Raw genomic sequence first — 16,937 nt, forward strand, 5'->3', positions numbered from 1 at the left:
TTCTCCATGATGATTTGTGATGTCTGGGCCTACCTGCAGTTTGCTGCCTGGAAAATACCTATGAGGAGATTGGTTCTCTAAATAAGGTAGACAACACCATGTTTGTAGTTTAACTTTTGATACCTTTTAATTTACTTCTTTGCACAAAACAGAATGGAAGAAAGACAGACAGAACTTTGAGAATGTGATAAAAGTATGGATACTAGTAATGTACACCCTTACCAAATTTTGATGAACATAAAACTACTATGATGGTCTCTGCAGCCCCTCGTTTTATGTATTTCAACAAATGGAAAACAGAGAGCTCTTGTTGGTTTCATTAAATAAGCTAATTAGAATTGAAAATTCTGAGTTTTCAATACTTTCATGACAAAATCTAATGTTGTAACATTTCTTAATAGTTAGTATTGGACAATTCATAATGTCCAATGTGGCCCACCATACTACAGATGCATTTACAAAGAAGTGCAGTGTCTTGTAAAATAAAAAATTTTTACATGAAAACTGATTTTTTCCCAGTTGTTTAGAATGTAAAAACAATATGACATTTACAATTTTTTTAATTACAGAGTGCTGTTTGTTGCTTACATGCATACTCCTGTATGTTCTCATGTATGTCTAAATTGCATAATTGACTTTCAATAGAACAATTTGAGATTAAAGAAATTGTGAATATAGGAGTTTGTGTGCCATGAAGTTTTGAAATTTGCTATGTCAGCTAAACAGTCTATTGAGTTTTGCACTTATTTATGAGTTTGGCTTGAACATTATAGTTTGCAAGAGGTACCCTTGTAATTTATGTTTCAAAAAAATACAAAATCTTGTATGACAACAGTTCTTAATAGCACACTTCATCATAATGTTCAACTTGATCCACCATACAATACCCCCACCTCACCCCACTCCCCCAAAATCCCTGTATCTCTTGCATGAAATTTATAGATGAGATACTGTATGAATATAACAAGTGAATTAAGTCAGCATATGAAAGTACATATGTGTAAAACATAACAGAAAGAAGAATTTTTACAATAAACTTTGTAAGGCAGCTGTACTTTTTGATGTACATAATTTCTTATGTATAATACTGTGTGATGTAATGATACGGCACTTTTTAAATTATAGTCATTATGTCACTAAATGTAATGGTAAAAGTAATGTTTTTGTGAACAATAATACAATTCAAAGAGCAAAATTGTAAAACGAATATTTTAGTATAAATGCTTAAACCATAAAAACAGCTTAAAAGATAAACATTACATCCTAGTCACACATTATATTTGAAGCACTGATCATATATAAATCTAGTCATTACTAATCTTACAAGAAATGGTGTTTAAGAAAACAATAAAGTCAAAAGTAGTTAATAAAAATGTTAGTAATCCAGTCTAACTTTACTTTTTTTCTGCAAAGTGTCCCTTGTACAAGTTTGGTACAGAATTGTTCTTACTTCCATTATGTTTACACCAAAAGATCATAGAATTTCATGGACTCTCAATTCAGTAAATTCTGTTAAAAATTTCTTTCTTATCTGCCTCTCTTGTGTTTTGTATCTTGCTGGTGAGAGAGTATCTGGCCTCTTTTGTACATATAAGTCCCTTGGCTGTATACTTAAATCTGCTAGAGATCTCCACCAGATCAAATTATACTGAAATGATGATGACATAATTATTTACAAAATAATGTTGTGTCAGGACAAATACAATATGTTGTGCATAAGAGGCAATCGATGCTCGAGTGTTTACATGCAACAGACACTGCCTTTGCCTTAGTTGTCAAGATCAGTAAAAAAATATGTTATTTATGCAGTCAAAATTCATAAAAGATCTGAAAAAAGAGTAATATTATACTTTATTCTACTTTGCATAATTACCTCAATTTATTTACAAAATATTACATACAACATGTCATTAATAGCTTCGCTGGGAATGTGAGATGAAAAGCAGGGGACTGTGGGAAAGAGTCACATATCCTCATTACAAACAACATCAAACAGAAAAATCGAATTATCATGTAAAAGAAATTGTATGGTATATACAGGTAAATGTCATGAGATATGACACCATCATCATCTTCCAGGATGCAATACTGAAAAAAAAGATAAAAAAATTGTCGCTAATACTGAACTATTCCACAAAACACTACTTAATGTTTCTGTTTACAATTTATTTGTGTGTAGTGTTTAATTGAAATTGATCAATCAGTGTTAACATATCTACTCCTTATCATTTTCTCTGATAACCTGTATGCTAGCATGTGATCCCTTTCCTGTTGTCAGAGGCTGACTAATTCAAATACTTACAAATTATGTATGCTATTTGACTGAATTTAAAAGCAATATTTGTCACAAAATATAATGCTGTCATTGTAATGGTTTAATTCATTCACATGAGAGAAATTGAATTGATAGGTTGCTTTCAACATTGCTGTCTCTGTATTAGGTAGAAAATTAATTTTTTAAGCTGTCTTGCATATTTAAAGTCTGCAGGTAGATCTGACCTTTCTAGATAAGGTGCCTTTTCACATTTGAAGGCACTCATACAGAAAAATTTATCGTCACACTAGTATAAACTTTCATTTAGTAATTTTTGTATCTGATATTACATGAATATTGTAATGCCAGTTACTTGTCTAATGGTATTTGACCAGTGGAAGTATAGATTTCTCCCCCCCCCCCCCCAACCCCACCCACCCACCCACTCCCAACATCGCCCCCCAACCCCCCAAATTACACATACTCATTGTTTGCTAACTACATCACAATTAGGTAGGTTTGTAAACCATTACTATGTGCTATCCCTATCCATCCTCTCAAGGGGAAACTATCTTGTTGAAGAAAAGTTATCTGTATTGCACAAAAAGTGGGAAGTGATTCTAAACAATGAAAAGTGTAAAGTCATCCACAAGAGTACTAAAATAAATCTGCTAAATTTCGATTATATGATAAATCACAGAAATCTAAAGGCTGTAAATTCAGTTACATACTTAGGGATTACAATAACTTAAATTTGAATGATAATGCTGTGGAAAAAGCAAGCGAAAGACTACGATTTAGTGGCAGGGTACATAGAAAGTGAAGCAGGTCTACTAAAGAGACTACTTACACCATTCTTGTCCACCCTCTTCTGGAATACTGCAGTGCAGTGTGGAATTCACATCAAGGGAGACTGATGGATGATGGAGAACATTGAAAAAGTTCAAAGAAGGGAGCTCATTTTGTATTATTGTGAAGTAGGAGAGAGGCACATGGACATGAAATGTGAACTCGGGTGGTAATCATTAAAACAAAGGCATTTTTCATTGCAGCTGGATCTTCTTGTGACATCTCAATCACCAACTTTTTCTTCTGATTGCAAAAATATCCTGGTAGAGCCCAACTACATGGTGAAATGGTCATGATAAAATAAGAGAAATCAGAGCTCACACAGAAAGACTTAAGTGCTAATTTTTCCTGTGCATCATTTGAGAGTGGAATGGTAGAGAACTAGCTTGAAGATCATTTGTGAACCCTCTGCCAAGCACTTTATTCTGAACTGCAGGGTAGTCATATAGATATACACATAGATGCAGATGATAAGTACTGACTACTGACTGTGTAGGGAGAAAGGCTTGCATGTTTATGTGAAGCTGAGGGCAATGTTGAGTACAGCGTAGCTACTGGCTGGATGTCAATACCAGACAGGCCTCAGTAGATGAACCATTTCCACTCCCATAACCCTTTTCCAATTCCCTAGATTATCAACCTGAAGTGTGATCCAACCCATGCCAAGCAGTGCATGGCACGTGGAAAGATGTGTTTTTAACAGAAGCTTAGGATACTGAGCGACTTTGCTGAGTAATTATCCTTGCACTGTGTGGGGATCTGTGGTGTCAACTGAATGAATCTCCAACTGTCATGGAACTAAAGTGGAGAAGACAGAACAAGATAAAACAAAAGCTGAGGGACATGATAACACCTCAATCTCCACAACATCAGAGCTGGAATCAGTGGAAGCTGTTTCCACAAATGGGTTGGTTCATAGACCAATCCAAAAACTTGGGATTTTCACTGAGAAGTTGGACCAGGTCAAGATTAAGTCAGGGTCTGGGACTTAGAGTAGAAAACTTCTCAAAGAGTAAAAAGAAAAGTAAGGTAAAGAATGACTTCCTAAACACAAATAGTGGGAGTTAAAAGAGCTTGAACCAAAGACCTCCCAAAAAAAAAAGGCTGTCTTAGGGTGAAGGAGGTAATCAGACACCTTCTACCACAAAGACAGGGAACAAGAGAGCAAGGGAGGAGACTAATGCTCCCATTTCTCAAGAGAAAATAGATACAGAAAAAAACCAAGTTAAGAAATAAGGAAACAGGGTGATAGTACTGCAGTATCAATTTTTAGGATGGCGGTTAGCCAACAGGGATATCTACTGATCAACATACCCTTGCAACAGGTGGAGCTTGTTCAGTTGGTCTTTTTGAGAAGACTAGGGAGGACACAAGTCCAGACTACAAATTCAGGAGGTCTATCTGGACAAGGGGATGGGAGCAGTGGATTGGCTTCAGGAGATGGTGCCAAAGATATCCCTGTGGGAGGAGGTGAAGCTATTGGTCAACACAGCAGCAGAGCTCTTCAGTACCACAGATATATTAATTTGGATGCTGAAACTTCTTAAGGATACTCCTCCAAAGACACTGTTTGATAAATTGTCGGTGGAGGACCAGATGGCCTTCACAGGGGACTGGAGGATAATCAACTGAAAGGTTATCCACCATCTTAGCCAAAGGTGCTAATGCTCACCTATGTAGTGGTGCTCGACTTGGTGTAAGCTGGTTTGAGTCCTGGGGAATGATGAAATTTTCGCTGCCAGTATTTGGTCAGCAAGGGAAGGAGAGGTGGTGGCATAAGGTTTTTGATCACCGGTCTTTGTGCAAATGTCCTGGATTAGATTCTACACCTCTCTACAATTTGAAGTGAGGGTGTATGACACTGTCGATGGTGAGCCATTGGGCACATGCGGACATTATGCTTGGCAGCCCATTTGGTACTATTTGAGAGGAGTAGGCTATGTGCTGGCACTGGGTTTCACTCTCTACCTTGTTCCATCATCATAGAACATGAACATGACATTACACTAGACACACACACCATTATAGTCAACAACATTTAACAGATGCGTTTATATAAACACGCAACTCACATACTTCACAATGGAAAGGTGCCTGAAAGTGTGAAGGATAGAGCAAACCTTCCCAAGTAGGGGGCTGAACCTGCTGATTGGGGTCTGTTAATGCCTTACAACTTTACTTTACTTACTAAACCGAACTGTTGTATCAGACAGCTGGACTCTTGCAGTGGAAGTCGGTGAAAAATCCCTAAGGGCAATGCAAGAATGGCATCAGAAACGGTACTTAGGTTTCTCTCAGGTTGCCATCAGAGTAATCAAAGGCATCAGAAGCAACCATGGTGGCAAGTGGCAAGTTGGACACTGCAAGTTGTGATGCTCACTTGCTTTATTTCCTCATTGATTGTCCTCAGTGTTGACGTATTGTACTGCTATACTGTCCAAAAAATGGGGATGGAAGTTCAACACTGACTACTTTAAATGATGTAGCCAACAGGTGCACATTTGTGTTTCACAGTTCTTTACATTCACTGTTCACACACACCCTCCCCTCCCCCCCCTCTCCTGATAAGTGTCATCAACAGGTTGCAAGCAAACATCAACATACTGCTACAATAGTTTACTGTTGAACATCTACGAGCAGTAAAAACCTAACCACACAGTTTACAGTTCATGCAGAATAATACAGTATGTACTGAACAGACACTCTCATTGTTTTAACACACAGCCTAATTGTGTTACGCTTATTTCACAGTTAAGTTGATGCATTGTTGTTGACCTAACCACCGAGGGTTTTTCGTCTGAAAATTGTCCATGGACTGACTGTCTCAGGACCAAAAATTGGGCCCTTATATATCATCACAATAATAGGGACTGAAACTATACATTGTTTGATGTTTAATTTACAGAAATTATAATTAAAATATCACTCATTATATTAACTGAATACATCAAAAAATTGGTTCTTTTTAACAGTTTCTTCTACCATGAGGTTCAAGCCAGATTATTTGTTTAAATGATTAAATTAACAGATATAGTTATTCAAAAAATGCTTGTTATGAAACTGGTAATTACTGTGGAATTAATTAAGGGCTGGCTTTGCTAACACATTTTCGAATAGAGCCAAATAAATACTTAAAGAATGCCAGTGTTTCATCTTCCAAATGTTCATAATTCAAACAGGATTTATGTTTATTTATAAGTCAACATAGAATTTAAGTTACAAAACAATTACTGATTTCACCATATAACAAAAGATATTAACTAGGAATAGTCGAAATAAATTAGAAAATTGATGATATACACAAAAGTAATCACAAAATTTGATCTGGTGGTATATTTTTTAAGACTGAGGGCCAACCTTTCTCTTTTATGGAAATGCAGATTATACTCATGTATGTTAACAGTAATTAGTCAAAAATGAAAAAATGAATTTTAAGGAAGCAGATGGCAAAACAAGAGGGGAAGTGAAAATATCCCAGCTTGCTTAATCACAAAGTTTTGCAGATAAACCTGCAACACAGTAAAAGGACAACTGTTGCTTTGAGCTGTCTTCTGAGAAGATAGGAGGTGGACATGGCCCTGATCTAGGAACCCTGTCTATATAAATAGGGCATTTCAAGCCATCTATGAACTGGAGGTTGGTTTATTTATGTTAGAAATCCAAACAACTCTAGAACATGCATTTATGGCAAGACAGGAATTTCATTGATGCCAAAGGAAAACTTTTGTTCCAGGGACCTAGTGACCATTAGGATGAAACAGTGTGAGGAAGGAGGCCTGAGGGAAGTAATACTGGCCTCATCTCACCTGCCTTACAGGAACAATACTCCTCCTTCCCAGGAGGTGAGTAGACTGACGGCTGCTCTCAGCAGAAAGAACAAATGTTGGTTGTTCATGATGGCAGTGCCTAGAGCCTGGTGTTTCATAAGTAGAAGAAGGAAAGATGTAACTGGTATATTTTTTGGGCCCACTCTTATGGATAGTTATGTCAAACAATATTGTGTGATGGTGGAACCATCCTTATATGACCACTTGTGTATTGAGGTTGGAATGGGAGTTCAGCAGACCATGGCAAGAATCCCAGGAAAACGGACTGGGACTTATACAGGTAAGACCTAAACTCATGCTTATATGAAACCAGAACTTCAATAAGGAACCCAACAGTATTTGAGGAAATAGCATATGAAATGGGATCTGCTATTCTGATGTCATATTTAGAAAACTGCTCAATCAACAAGAAGTACACAAAGAGGACCGTACCTTGTTGTAAAAGCAATCTGGAACTGCAGATGTAGCAGATAAGAAGCTTATTCAACCTTGCAAGAAAGAAAGGACTATGAGCAAATATTGTGAAGCCCTAGTCAAATACAGTCTTTTGACTGAACTAGTAAGGCTATCACCCTGAAAGGTCTTCTGTGAGGAAGTGGAAGGTATAGTTAGTTACCTGTGCTAAACTTCATAAAGTCCTCATTAGAATAATTTTTTTTAGTGTACTTCTGTACCAAGACGCTCATCCAGCATTTAAGTACTCTAAATAAACACTATGACCCACTGGGCGCAGATATTTAAAATCATTGCTGCAGCACTTGATAGCAAGAAGCTGTGAAACAGAAGAAAGAACAACCTATCTTTTGTTGAGAAATTTTCTAGAGACTTCATTATCCCTTGTACTTCTGGTCACCGCCATATTCAGATGTGCTACATAGCACTTTACAAGTTGTGTTTTTATTTTGTGTACAAACTATGTGAAATGATGAACAAATGTTTCGGTACCTCGGGTGAAGATATAATGTACTTACGCACATGCAAGGACATTTAACTTTAAGAAGGAACGGATTGACAGGGCAGCGATTATTGGAATGTGCCACGTACAAAAGAAATATCAGATGTAAATCATGTATTTATTGTGTATTTGTCAATGTCTAGAAGTTTAAAGCCAATTTGTTGAAAATATATTAATATTTTATGATGCAGTAATTTTTTTTCTTATTCTTTTCTTTCACTAACCAAAAATGATGTTCAAACTGTATAAGAGCTTTGTTACAGGTTCGCTCTTTATCGTGGTGTCTCGATTGTACTTGGGAGATCACTAATGTGTTCAACTTCTGATCTATTAATCGTTCTCTTATGAAATTCCACTAATTTGCTTTCATTTCCATTTTTATATTTAAATAGGTCCTTTAGGTATTTTCATCAAAGATTCTGATTGCGTGAAGGCAATCTGAGTCAAAAGGTCAATTAAGAAAACTCCTTCACGTAATCAATCCGTACATCTCCTGAACACAATCAAGAACCGACACATTGGTGATCAATTAATAATCTCTCAGTCTTTTTAAGTCATACAAAAAATGGCCACACAGGATAGCCATAAATACGCAATCTAGCATTAGGTTGCATTTTGTCAGTAAATATTACCAACAAACAGTGACAGCATCACTATTATTATTTACTACTATTTCTTGTACAAAGTAAGCAAGTTCCTAATGCCAGAAATTTGACGGAAATTTGATGTTATTTCTTTATCACCCTTCTTAAACAGTGGCTTAACTTGAGCATATTTCAACCATTCAGGAAATATTCCACTGATAAACGTCTGGTTATGCTACTTAACTCAGAACCACATTCTTTAATAAACTTTGTTGATATTTCATCATACCCAATAGATGTTTCTGATTTTAAAGATTTTGTGATGGACATTATTTCTGTTGGGGTAGTGAGGGTCAAATTCATATTACGGAAGTTACTTGAAATGTCTGGTCCAAGGTATTTCATAGCAGCATCCACAGAACCTGACAACCTCATCTTTTCAGTGACAGTAAGAAAACGTTTGTTAAAAGGTTCTGCAACACTATACACATCTGTCACCAGTGTATCATTTACTCTTAATGCTATTTGTCCCTCTTCATGTCTGGTTCTACTGGTCTCCTCCTTCACTATATCCCATATTGTCTTTATTTTGTTATCTGATATGACTATCTTTTTCCTTGCAATATATTTGCTTTGATGTCCATATTGCAGTCTTTAATATTTTGCCGTATTTCTTGTAATATGCTAAATGAAGTTCTAAAAGATTGTGAAACAACAGTGACATATGATTCCAAATGTGTTATTATTGGGGGAGGAAACAATGTATATAAGGATCAAAGTGTAAATGCAACCAGATCTCTGAGAGAATCGTTAGGAAAACTTAAACATTCCAGTGAATATGTCATAAGCATTCCACACAGGCATGACCTGATTGATGCTTCATGTGTAAACAGAGAAATCATCAACACAGACAGAAAACTCAGGAAGATATGTAGCTATTTCTCTAATGTTACATTTACGAAGCAACAAGCTCAGTGAGAGAACATTTCACAAAGCATGGCCTGCACAGAAACAACTATGGTAAACAAATTCTGTGCAAAGAAATATTAGAAAAAATTAGCAGGACACAAGAACATGTACGTAGGCCTATACACTGTCAATGAGCGAAGGCATAGAAGATACAATACTGTATCCAGTATCAAACTCAAAACAACACAAGATGAAAGAACAGAAGAGGAAACTACACTCTGCCCTGTAGAGGAGGGAAAAGCAGTGTCATCACCAGCAGAAAAAGAAGCAGTGTCATCACCAGCAGAAAAAGAAGCAATGTCATCACCAGCAGAAGAAGCTGTGACAGAGATCCTGCAGGCAAGATACAGGAGGGGTGAGAGAACAAAGAAGCAAAAGCATCTCAAGGAGGAGGATTTTTTGTACCAGCAGGTAAAAAGAAAGGTGTCATAGAAAATCAAAACATCAACACAGGCAGACAGTACAGGTCATAAACACGACCATAGCAGACCACTATGGGGTAGTAGCTGAATTAGTAGGCAACATAGGAAAGCCAGAAAAAATATTTAAAGAGTATAGACAAACAAAGAAAACAAACATAGATAAGCTACAAAGGCTATTGGAAAGCGAATAGTTTAGTGAAGTATACTTAACAGAAAATGTAGACAAAAGATGGGAATTATTCTGCAAAACATTATGCCATTACATAGATGTTGCATGTCCATTAGTATGTAGAGAAATAAATAAGAATAAGAATAAAAATTGGGTCACAGTAGAGGCAAAAAGGGAGAAGGAAGAGGTGAAAAATATGTATGAAAAGTGTCAGTTAAGGCCAACCCAAGAAAATAGGGATGCATATAGGGAAAAGAATAAAACATACACCAAACTGATAAAACAGACTAAATCGACATATTATTAAAACAAGATAGCAACCTGAACAAATAACTCTAAGACCATATGGCCTCTCATAAATGAAAAGAGGAAAGGTGTAGGTGTGGTAAACACTGATAACATAACACTTGAGGTAAATGGGAGGGAACTGAGGGATGCACAAAACGTCAGCAATACTTTAATCAAACACTATATTGAAGTTGTGGACAAATTAATAACTCAAAATAATATTTCCAAAATAAACACAATAAAAATTCTATGTGAGACAAAAAGCTTATTCCTGATCTCAACTAATGAATCAGAAATTGTAAAAATAATACATAGTCTAAAAACTAAAAACACTGAGGGACTTGATGTTACATCCAATAAACTAATCAAATGCCGTTCACAATGGCTAGTAAGGCCATTAGCCTGTCTGATAAACTTATCTATAGAAAAAGGAATATTTCCAATGTGCCTGAAAAAGAGTAAAGTAATCCCTGTACATAAAGGAGGCTGCAAAAAAGACCCACGAAACTACAGACATATAACTATTACATCTGTATTCTTTAAAATAATAGAAACCATAATAAAAGACAGAATATTAAATTTTATTTAAACATGCAATATTCTAAATGATGAACAACATGGATTCAGAAAGGGCGAATCCCTGTACATAAAGGAGGCTGCAAAAAAGACCCACGAAACTACAGACATATAACTATTACATCTGTATTCTTTAAAATAATAGAAACCATAATAAAAGACAGAATATTAAATTTTATTTAAACATGCAATATTCTAAATGATGAACAACATGGATTCAGAAAGGGCGAATCAATCAAAACAGCAAGAACTGAATTTGTAACACTGGTAACTAAAGCACTTGATGAACAGAAGAAAGTCTGTGGTATGTTCCTGGACCTATCTAAAGTATTTGATTGTGTATGTCATGACATCCTATTGGAAAAGCTTCATCTTTATGGTATATGGGGGAAAGCAGTAGCCATCATTAAATCATTTTTGGAAAATAGAAAGTAGTGTGTAGAAATAAAGCAAAAAGTGAAAAATAATATTACAAGTGTCTTTCCAAATTATGAAATTGTTAAATATGGAGTTCCCCAAGGATCCGTCCTTGGTCCACTACTTTTCATTTTGTATGTCAATGATGTGACCAAATCGGTATTCGATAGTGTAGTCATGTATGCAGATGACACTTCAATTGTTGTTACCAGTTCTACAACAGATGATCTGCAAGAGAAAGCTTCGCTACATATGAAAAGTGGAAATAATTATTTCAGGGAAAACAATATCTTTATAAATGGAACCAAAGCAACATATATACAGATACATGCAAACAAACAACACACTTTGGACAACATCACAGTCAGGCTTGGAGACCTAGAACTAAAGGAGACAGACAGCTATAAATTTCTAGGTGTAACAGTGGATAGGTATCACATAAATAACAGGTGCAGCAAAAGGTTCATGCATATTTCTGATGAGAAAAATGTCAAAGTTAGTAAACAGACACACTCTACAAACAATGTACTATGGACTAGTCCATTCACACCTCTCATATGGCAGCCTGGCATTGGAAAATGCTGCAAATGTGCACAAACAAAGGGTATTAAGATTACAAAAGAGAGCTGTATGATGCATCACAGAAGTATCACCTAGAGAACCCATATTATAAGAATAAAAAATGACTATCATATAGAAGGAAGCAGGCTAAAATTAACAGAAAAAGAACCTGTAAATGCTGGGTGCATACTGTACAACAGTCTACTACAATGCAGAACGATGATAGAAGGTATGTCTCTTTTTAAAAGAAAATTAAAAAGACATCTGATCAATATTTGCTCTTACAGTGTTAAAGAATATCTTGAAATAAAAAATTAAATAGTGTGTGTGTGTGTGTATACATTTTTTGTAATGTAATTTAATGACATTTTCTGTAAATATTCTATAAAATACATGCATATGTACTACCTTTTTTGTAACTAGCTATGTATATGTAAGATTTATGTAAAAATGAAATTGTCCAATATCATTGTAAGAAATGATCCATGGACAAAAAAAGAATAAAGCATCAACATCAGAACTGTTTCAGATTGACGGATGCAGTTTTCTTTTTGTTTTATAAGATACCTCTATTCCTTAAGTAATCCAAGGCTTCTATGTAGACTATGCTCTAACCTTGGTTAGTTTTGGGGGAAAACAGTGTTCAAATAAGGTAAACGCTTTATTAGCAAAAGTGTTATGTTTTTCATTCATACAATGAGCACTGTAAACATCGCTCCAGTGAATGTCTGTGAGGAGTGTCCCAAAATAATCAATTTTTGGCTTATTGATTGCCCTTTTGAGCTCAGATTTAACAGATTTCATATCCTGTTCAGTATTAACATTTAACAGAAGGAACTGCATGTCATGGTCTCAGAGGCTATTGGCTATTGGTTTTGTAATATAATTTTGTTCATTGGACTTTTCTGTAAAGATATTATCAATGGCTGTTTGTGAGCAATTGGCTACCCTAGTGGGGAACTTTACAGTGGGAATTAAGTTGAATGATAGTGTTACTAACTCAAATAAGTTCTTATTGGGAATCCACAAGGAGGGATTTTGTCCTAGTGATGAATGAACTTATTTAACAGTTAAATACAAGAGGCTACTTTTGACAAGTAAATGCAGATGATTTAGTTATAATAATACTTGGAAAAGTTGCTAGTACTGTTAGAACAATGGCACAATGTACACTAAACATTGAGCAAAACTGGTGCGGAAAACTGATCTAAGTGTTAGTTCTAATAAAAATGCTGCAGTACCATTTATGAGGCAGCATAGGGGGTTGTGAAATATCTGGAGGTAACTCTACATGTGATACTATCATGGACCCCTTATGTAAAGATGTATGTATGACTGTATGTATGTATGACTGAATGTTACACATACTCTCCTAAACCACTGGACTGATTTCAACCAAACTCAGTACATATATTCCTCACTGTCAGGCAACAAATGCTGTGGGGATAAGAACCATTTACATACCATAGTTGAGGAGATATGACATCATAAACAATGAGATGCATGAAAAACTGCCACATCGTCTATGATGTTTAATTTTATTATTTCTGTGTACTAACTCTATTCACAATAGATTTTGCTTATAGTATCCAAATATGCCATTAAATGCTCTACATACATATCATGGTACCACACATAGCTCAGAAGATGTGTTGTAAAGAACACTAGATGCATGAAAAACTGACTCATTGTGAATGATTTTTAAATTTATTAATGGAAAATCTAGAATGGATTACAACAATACTATGAAAAGGATAGTTGCTACTCACCATATAACAGAGATCCTGAATCACAGATAGGTGCAACAAAAAGAGTGTCAGAAAGTGAGTTTTTGGCCAACAATGCCTTTGTTGCTGATAAATAACACACACACACACACACACACACACACACACACACACACACACACACACACACACACACATGATGGGAGAAGCAACAGGGTGGTGGGGGTAAATAGGAGGCTAGGACAGGGAGGGGGAGGAATAGCAGGGTAGGGTTTGGGGATGGAAAAGTGCTGCTTGTGGGAGAGAGGTGGAGAAAAAGTAGGGCAGCTAGGTGCATTCAGTAGGTTAGACTGTGGGCTGCATGGGGAGAGGGGGCAGGGGGCAGAGGGAGGGGTTAGTAGAAAAGGAGAGAAGTAAAAAGGCTGTGGGTGCATTGGTGGAATGGAGGGCTGTGTAGTGCTGGAATGGGAATAGGGATTGGCTTAGATGGGTAAGGACAATGACTAGCGAAGGTTGAGGCTAGGATGGTTACCAGAACATGGCATATCTTGCAAGGAGAGTTTTCACTTGCACAATTCAGAAAAGTTGGTGTTGGGGGGAAGGATCCAGATGGCACAGGCTGTAAATCAGTCACTGAAATGAACGATGTTGTGTTGGGCGGGGTGGTCAGCAAGAGGGTGTGCAGCTGTTATTTGGAGACAGTTTGTCAGTGGCCATTCATGTGGACAGACAGGTTATTGATTGCAACCCATGTAGAATGCAGCAAAGTGGTTGCCGATTAGCTTGTAGATTGTAGATCACATGACTGGTTTCACAGGTAGCCCTGACTTTGGCTCAAATGGCTCTGAGCACTATGGGACTTAACATCTGTGGTCATCAGTCCCCTATAACGTAGAACTACTTAAACCTAACTAACCTAACAACATCACACACATCCATGCCCGAGGCAGGATTCGAACCTGCGACCATAGCAGTAGCCCTGAGTTTGATAGGATAAGTGATGCTTGTGATAGGACTGGAGCAGGTGGTGGTGGGAGGATGTATGGGACAGATCTTGCACCTAGGTCTATTACAGGGACATGAGCCATGAGGCAAGATGTTAGGAGCAGGAGTTGTGTAGGGATGGAAGAGGATATTGTGTAGGATCAGTGGGTGGTGGAAAAACACTCATTTAGGGGTGTGATGAGAGGTAGTCAAATCCCGGGCGGAGAATGTGATTCAGTTGCTAGGGTACTGGGTCTCTTCTTTGTACTAACCTTCACTTGTTGTCATTTGTGCATCCCTTTTGAAACTGGATTGCAACAGCCTCTGCTTCCTTAGCATGTTACAAATTTTGTTATTAAACCATGGTGGGTCTTTCTCATCCTTTATCCACTTACTAGTCACGTAACTTACCTGACCACAATTTACAATCTGCTTAAACTTTGTCCATAATACCTCTACACCCATCTTACTGGTACTAAGTGATGTCTACTCACTGTCTAAGAAAGATGTTAATAACTGCTTATCCGCTCTGTCTAGCAGCAACAGTCTCCTGGCCTTCTTGACTGATTTAGTAACTTTAGTAATCATAGTTGCTATAATGACGTTACGATCACTAATTCCAGGTTCCATACTGACACTATCGATAAGGTCCAGCCTATTTGTAGCTACGAGGTCTAAGATATTTCCACTGTGTGCAGGCTGCTGAGCTAACTGCTCAAGACAATTTTCAGAAAATGTGTTCAAAAGTATTTTACATGTCTGTCTGTCTGTACCCCCTGCAGTGAATCCATAAACGTCCCAGTCTATACTCGGCAGGTTAAAATTGCCTCCAACTAGTATTGCATAATGGGAATATTTATGTGCTATTGACTGTAGACTTTCTTTGAATGTCTCTAGAACTGCCACAGCAAATCCAGACAACTTCACTGTCACACTCAACTTCAACATCAATACAGACAAAATTTTTGTCAACTGCAATGAAAACTCCCCCTTCTATGGCCTCTAATCTGTCTTTCCAATATATGTTCCATAACTCACTAAATATCTTAGAGCTTTCCTCTTTAGGTTTCAGCCAGCTCTCAGTCCCAATAATATTTTTAGCATGAGAACTTTCCTGAGGGGGTTAATTCAGAAACTTTATTTCAAATACTTCGACGGTTTACTGATAAAATTGTGGCAGTGAAATTAACTTTATTCTGACCATTGTTTGTCTTCCTTTGCTGTGAATCAACTGGCAACTGTTCATCAGAGCACCTCAAACTACCGCATAGCCTAAAAAACCCTCATGTGTACTTACAAGTACTCTGCTACTGTTGTAGTTGCATCCTTTGTGTAGTGCACTCTTGACCTAATCTATCAAGGGGAGTCCTACGAATCCCCACATGATAATGCAGGTCCAGAAATCTGCAGTCAAAACTGTTACAGAGTCAACAAAGCCTCTGGTTGAGACCATCCACTCGGCTCCAAATCAAAGCTTCATGATCAACTCTGGGAACAATGCTACAAATTGTGAGCTCTGCTTGCAGTCAATGGACGAGGCCAGCAGTCTTTACAACTACCACCTGCCAGTATGAACTGAGGATCACCAAAGAACCCATGCAACAGGCACTGTTGGTGCCAATGTGAGCCACAACTTGCAGATGACTGCTTCCTACATGCTTGATAGCCACCGGCAAGGCTGCCTCCAAATCTTGGATGAGCCCCGCACCCCCGGCAGACATACCAAGTGAACATTGGTTTTCTTTCCATCCCTGAATACTATCTGCCTAAGGAGCTCCATAACATGCCTAACATTGAAGCTCTCAGTAACCAGTAAACCCCCCACCTCCACCCCATGGCCTCAGCTAAGCACCTTCCTACAACTAAAAAATGCTGAAATACTTCTGTCTATCGAGGTACCTTGTGCTGTGAGTGATCAGATTAAGGGGTGATGTGACATCAATGTGGTGGCTCCTGTTACGGTCATCAGGTGTCAGTCACTTCTCAGGAGGACGGGGGGGGGGGGGGGGGGGGGGGGGGGGGGAGGATGACATGGCAGCCCTACAACCACGGCCTCTGCACCACAAAAAACACAGTGACAGCAGCAATCTGCACTCCCATCTTGCCCACACTGTTTTATGCAACATGACAGGACTGTGTGCCGTAAGTGCTGGGCAACTTACAGCAACTGTAGGAAAAAAGGACACGTAGTGTCTGTATGTCATTCCCAGCCCCCTCCTGTAGACATGGATATGGGTATTAATTGTGTGTCTCCAGTGCTTGTGAATCATAACAAGCTGTTTGAAAAAGTGTGAGTAATGGAAAAACTGCTGAGATTACAAGTGAATATGTGTGCAGTTATTACTTAGCTAAATT

At 37.5% G+C, this 16,937-nt stretch overlaps 1 long non-coding RNA gene across 1 annotated transcript in view; it reads right to left on the reverse strand.

Annotated features, from left to right (window-relative positions):
- Nucleotides 1–1,253: 1,253 nt before the first annotated feature.
- Nucleotides 1,254–16,937, reverse strand: part of LOC126416310 (uncharacterized) — a 55,668-nt gene continuing 39,984 nt past the window's right edge. The window contains exon 4 of the long non-coding RNA XR_007575436.1: nucleotides 1,254–1,648. This is a non-coding gene — a long non-coding RNA (uncharacterized LOC126416310). The remainder of the gene's footprint in view (nucleotides 1,649–16,937) is intronic.

The sequence above is a fragment of the Schistocerca serialis genome, chromosome 8, assembly GCF_023864345.2.
Source record: "Schistocerca serialis cubense isolate TAMUIC-IGC-003099 chromosome 8, iqSchSeri2.2, whole genome shotgun sequence".
NCBI lineage: Eukaryota > Metazoa > Arthropoda > Insecta > Orthoptera > Acrididae > Schistocerca > Schistocerca serialis.